This window comes from Hyperolius riggenbachi, chromosome 1, assembly GCF_040937935.1.
Source record: "Hyperolius riggenbachi isolate aHypRig1 chromosome 1, aHypRig1.pri, whole genome shotgun sequence".
NCBI lineage: Eukaryota > Metazoa > Chordata > Amphibia > Anura > Hyperoliidae > Hyperolius > Hyperolius riggenbachi.
This window is the reverse complement of record NC_090646.1, coordinates 506,848,044-506,854,457: the sequence shown is the minus strand read 5'-3', so window position 1 is coordinate 506,854,457 and position 6,414 is coordinate 506,848,044. Positions and strand designations below refer to the sequence as shown.

Below are 6,414 nucleotides of genomic sequence, written 5' to 3'. Positions count from 1 at the left end.
TGAAGTATGTTTGTTGAGCGGAGCCCTATTTGAAAAAAAAAAATAATAATATTTGAGCAGAAATGAAAGCATTTTGCTTTTCATTTTTCTTAAAGCGCACTTAAACTCAGAACGTTCTTTCTGCTCTATAATATAAGCAACAGCATAATTGTTTGAAGTATCAACAGGATTATTACCTAAACTGCAGTATAATAAATCAACCACAAGATATCATTGTCTGTAAAGTGAAATGATGGTCTCTATGGTATTGTGTTTTCCTGTATTCATTCTCTGTGTTCCTCTCTGTTCTAAGTAAGCTGCATTTCCTGATGGTAGTGTATGATTTATCTCTGTATATTTTCTTAGGTAAAGAGTTCTAACTTGTTATACTGGGTGCCTATCTGCGTGTACAGAACACTCTGTTTCATCACTTATAACCTTTAAAGAAAAATATGTATTTGTTACTCAACCGCAATAAATCTGCTGCGTGTTTACTTCCTGCTTTCATGGAAGCAGACAAAGGGTTAACACCCTGTGTTTACAAATTAGCTGCGTCTGCCGAGAACTGCTAAACTTCTGTGCTGACAAAGCTGAGAGATCACATTTCACTTGTGATTCTTCAAAGATGAGGGAGATTAGACAGGCTCTTCTCTCTTAAAACACCCAGGGTGCATTTCTCTCTGTTCTCCTTGTGTCTTGTGCAAGCGTTCAGATCCACTTTAACAAAAGTGTATAATCACAAACTATAACTATTCAGATCAGCTGTTATGAGTCTGATTTTGAGTCGCCGCATGCTGGTTCTGGTCTCATAACTCATAAAGTGCTGACACCAGAAGGTCATAGTGATAGTTATGCAAGTACCCCTTTTCTAAGCGAGTTAAAGGACTTACGAGGCCAAATTATTAAAAAAAAAGTTAAAAAAGTGAAGTACCTGCATCTCTTTAAAAGACATGGAGGACGCCATCCGCGCCCTCCGTGTCATTCCGCCGGGTCCCCGCCGCTCAATAGACCCCCCGGCCTGTCACGACCGCAGGGCCCGGGTCGGGCTCTCCTGCCTCTGCCAATATGGCCGCCGGAGCTGGCCGCGGCTGCGCAGTCCGCACCTGCCGCATGTGTGGCTGCGCAGCTCTAGGGCCAACCCCCCGATCAGGGCCGGGCCGAGGCAGAGGCTGGAGAGGCTCCAGCCTCAGGGCGCAGTGTAGGAGGGGGCGCACAATTCATTCAGTTGTCATTCCCAATTGTGTTTGAAGCAGAAAGAAATAGGAAAAGGGGATACATGGCAGTGACTGCAAGTCAGATAACTAGAGATTAAGGTATTAGGGAGGTTGGGGGCCCTGGGGCGCCTCTTAGTCTAGTAGCAATCAGTGTGTGATGGCTGGGGGGGGGGGAGGAGCGCACTTTGGTGTCTCAGCCTTGGGTGCTGAAGGACCTTGTCCCAGCTCTGCCCCCGATCCACGCTATAGTAGCATGGATCGGGGGGTTGGCCCTAGAGCTGCGCAGCCGCACATGCGGCAGGTGCGGACTGCGCAGCCGCGGCCAGCTCCGGCGGCCATATTGGCAGAGGCAGGAGAGCTCGACCCGGGCCCTGCGGTTGTGACAGGCCGGGGGGGTCTATTGAGCGGCGGGGACCCGGCGAAATGACACGGAGGGCGCGGATGGCGTCCTCCGTGTCTTTTAAAGAGATGCAGGTACTTCACTTTTTTAACTTTTTTTGTTAATAATTTGGGCTCGTAAATCCTTTAACAATGTAATTTCCTACTTCTCCAAGCATTGTTTTACTTTAAGAACACCTTGTGAATAATCATTTGTGGAAATGTTCTGGGAAAGAAAAATACGTAAGTAAGTAAAACATTTTTAGACAAGGATCTCTGCTATTTAGTGACAGTATAATGATCCCATGAATTGCACAACACACTTTCTCATTCCCAGGCATTTAGAATTACAATACATATGTTGGCATTTTTAAATGCCAGCATTGTGTATGGCTTGTCAGCTGCAAACAATAGCACAGGTATTTTTTATTTTTTTCTTTCAGCTGAAAATTTCGCAACTGTTAAAATACGTGTTCATTTCCAGGATGGAGTTTGCGGAAAGCGGTAACCTTTTGTGTAGCTGGGGAAGAAATTATATGTGTGTAGTGTAATTGCTGCCACTTCAACCAGGTACAAAGCAGTTACTTTCCTGAAGAGACAGAAGACCTTATCAGCAGCACCATAGATTGTGAGAAGGAAAATGAGATGTGCCTCCTGCCTGTTACTGCAGTTTATAACATCTGTGTTGACATTTAGGGATATTCCGCACTCTCTGATGTTTAATAATGGCGAAGCTGCAGACCGCATTTTATAAACTCATAAGCATAAGTTTACAATGCCACAAATTATAATCAGCGTCCATTGCTTTTACAGCAGAGCAAGAAAAGATTTTAGCATCCCTGCAATTTTCTATGGAGTGTATTCCTATTTTGTATTTTTAAACCTGTCTCAGGCTGGGTGCACACATCACATAGCGTGATAGGCTGCGTTTTATGTCACGTTTTATGTTAATGTTGTGTGCCTTTTTTGTGCGCTTTTACTGCATTTTTCATACGTTTTCCATGCATTTTCATGAGTTTGCGCTTCGCGTATACAAAACACATATGTGTTTTGTATGCGTTTTTCATGCGTTTTTATATTTCCATTTATGCAAATCACTAGGAAGGCAACAGGAAGTGGAAATACAACATAAAAAATATTTTGGGGAAAAACGCATATAAAAATGCATGAAAAACGTATGAAAATAGCATACCATTGCATTCCCATTGACTTTCATTATGTGCGTTTTTGATGTGTCTATGAATAAAATGCAACAAAACCAGCATTTTTAATAACGCAGGTTTGAAAACGCATATGCTTTTTTAAATGATTTTTTTCCTGCGGCCCATAGACTTCCATTAGTGGCAAAAGCGCAGCATGTTACGCAACGGTAGCGTTTCTGCTATGTGTGCACCCAGCCTCACTCCTTCTCTTTGCCTATGTCTCGGAGAAAGATCACCCACCAGGCAACCTAGGCAGGTGCCTGGGGCTTAGTGGGTGTCTAAGGTTCCACCTGCCACCTTCTTTGGCCTCTCTCCACGTCAGCTTACTAAAAGGACCACAAGGGGGCCTCGGGGTGTCACTACAAATCATGTGCCCCCCCCCCAGCAAAACTTTGATGTGGCCCCTTAATGTTCACAACCCTTCCTTTGCCTTTCCTTGATGACCCTCACAGCCTGGGGGCCCATCTTACATCGGGCACAACACAAGTGTGACCATCAGGATCTTCGCACCCATAACATGTGCAGTACCAAAAATACCTGATCTGGAGTATCCGAGAAAGCTTAGTCGGTGGAGCCCCCACACCTCTGCTCCCCCTCCCTCCCCGCAGTCACATGATCTGCTCCCCCCTTGTTACAGCCTTGAGGATGCCCCAAATCTACTACATTGCCAATTTGCCTCATTTCATCTTAATCCATCTCTGCTATGTCTATATTGCATGTATCAGGCAGGAACCTTGCTGTGATTTTCCCTAGATGAGGCGCGACACCTGCTACTGCTGGAATTCTGTTTTGTCCCCACTTTATTGCCTGATGAAGCGGGCTCGGCCTGCGAAACGCGTTGCACTTTTGGGGTACAATATAATAAATGTGATTACTATTATACAGACAGTCTTTCGTGTCTGCTTTATGGAGGTAAGTCCACCACTTCCTCCAAGCAAATTTTAAAGCTTTTGTCCACTTTTATTCTGCTGGCGCCTCTGTTCTCCTACTGCAAAATCGTGTCCACCCCTGGTGGAGGGGTGATCTACCCCTTTTTCTCATCTACAGAGAGCGACTTCTTAATCCTGTGTGAGGACAGGTCTAATCTCCTCACCTGCTTATACAGTGGTTGCCTGTGTGGTAACCCACGTTTGTGAGTATATTCTTCTCACTGATTTGCCTTACTTCGTTTATGTTTTAACATACTACACTATATTGGGCTCTCGGTTTCTCTATATTTTATTTCCCTAGATGAGCTACATTTTCATGGAACGAATTCAATAATCATTATCGTTAATGACACATATGTTAGAGAGTGTATAACGCATGCAAATATTTTTACACAATTCAACAAAATGCACAGCAAGGCTAAAATGATCACAGGTAAACAAAAATCCTCTGTTAGATGGTATCGGTCTATGTAAAGGTCAAGCAAGCTTTCGTAATAATACAATTATTCTTTTCAGATGTGAGAAGCAAAGTTTAATGGCAGAAATGAGACACACATTATTCACCTGATCTACTTAAAGTGAACCTGAGGTAAAAAGTTTTATTTTATGTGTAAAAACTTTGATTAATGTTTTATTGTCTCTGCTCAGTGCAACAGAGGAAGAAGTATTCCTTGAAAAACTCTGCACCTCTAGTATAAAACAACACAGTACTTTATTAGACAATTGCTGGTATAGTTAAACAATTTTAGCAAATCATGGCCTACAACACTCAAGGTGGAGGCAGCAATATCATAGGGGACTCCCTGATGTCATTAAATAGATCATTTTGACTGACACACATGCCCTAGGAGAAGGGTTCTCTCCTGAAGCAACCTGGGCTGGGAAGTGTATAAATGATTCAACCAAGTGCAATGTACTGAAATGTGTTCCAAACCAAAGATTGAAATAATCCACTGTGCAATAATAATGACCATAGCATGTCATAAATAAATCATAGGGGTTGCTGCTGAAAAATAGCAACCAAATAAGCAGGAAGCTCCTAATGAAGTGGTTATTAGAATCACACGTGGGGCATTTAGCGCTCCCGTCCCCACTCGTGACTGCCGCACATAGCTGCCAGGCAACTGGTATTGTTTAAAAGGAAATACATATGGCAGACTCCATAACCCTCTCACTTCAGTTATCCTTTGAAACAAAACTCTTTGCAGAATACAGAAGTGTACATGCATCTCCCTCTATGAGGGTCCCATCGGACTATCAGAGAGCATAGAAGAGGGGTCCCTATCTTAAAGAGCAGAAGTGGGGCTAAGAGGGACCCTCTCGCTGGCACATTTTAATTTCCTTTACACACACACAACACACACACACACATGCACACGCACACACATACAAACAGACATGCGCGCACACACACACACATACAAACAGACATGCGCGCACACACACATACAAACAGACATGCGCGCACACACACATACAAACAGACATGCGCGCACACACACACAAACAGACATGCGCGCACACACACACACATACAAACAGACATGCGCGCACACACACATACAAACAGACATGCGCGCACACACACATACAAACAGACATGCGCGCACACACACATACAAACAGACATGCGCACACACACACAAACAGACATGCGCGCACACACACACACAAACAGACATGCGCGCACACACACACACATACAAACAGACATGCGCGCACACACACACACATACAAACAGACATGCGCGCACACACACACACACACAAACAGACATGCGCGCACACACACACACAAACAGACAAACTTCACACACACACACAATCAAACAGACATGCGCGCACACACACACACCTCGGTGGAAGCTTAACTGATGATACTACAAGTAGCATCACAATGGCCTGAAGATGACAGAGACAGTGAAGAGTCAGCGAAGACACAGCAGGCACTGCTAAACCAGTACTATTCAGATTAATAAGTTATAAATCTATAGCTACATACACCCATTGGAATAAACTTGGCCAAGGCAACCAATAACCAATTAACCAAGGCAATCCATCCCAGGGAAGGAACATGCACGCATCTAGTGTATGCACAATGGCTGCCAGATTTTGTCTAAAGATCCAGCATGCCGGATCTTTAGCGACCCTGATGCCCAAACTTTCCTCAATTGCATTGTTCTCACCACTACCCTGGAAGCCACTCTATCTTGTGCACTATTTGTACCTCCACCTCCCCTCCATAGCAACAGATGTTGCTGTTGCTCCACCTCTCTTCCACAGCAACAGACTCATTTGTAAAGACCTCTGCCGCAAACTGTTGTCTGAGGGGTCGAGCCCCAATCCCTGCAAGGTGACATAAATTGTTGGTCTGTACTTAGCTTATGTCATTTATATACTTTTACATGTTTATAAGTGATGATGTGCTTTATGTGCAAAAATAAATTCCAGTTTCAAAACCAAAAACCTTTTTCTTTGAGATCAAGAATTGCAGCCTGAGGGCAACTCTGGCTAGACATTTGTCTTTCACATCAGTATTATTTTGATGTCATTTGATTTTCCTCTTTTGATAAGATTCATTCTGATCTCTACGAGTGCAACAGAGCAACAGAAGCATTGCTTCGACAGAATCAGTTAGAACTGTATATACTAGAATTACTTTGTAGCATTGTTTGTAGATACAGCCCTTCGTTTTGACAGATTTGTTTGGGT

The 6,414-nt window shown here is 43.7% G+C and overlaps 1 long non-coding RNA gene across 2 annotated transcripts in view; it reads left to right on the top strand.

Annotated features, from left to right (window-relative positions):
- Positions 1 to 5,992: 5,992 nt before the first annotated feature.
- LOC137555888 (uncharacterized) overlaps positions 5,993 to 6,414 on the top strand; it is a 92,117-nt gene continuing 91,695 nt past the window's right edge. Inside the window, exon 1 of one of the 2 annotated variants that reach the window (XR_011028558.1) lies at positions 5,993 to 6,055. This is a non-coding gene — a long non-coding RNA (uncharacterized lncRNA). Of the gene's footprint in view, positions 6,072 to 6,414 lie in introns of both variants that reach the window. The other variant, XR_011028564.1, reaches the window with a different exon arrangement.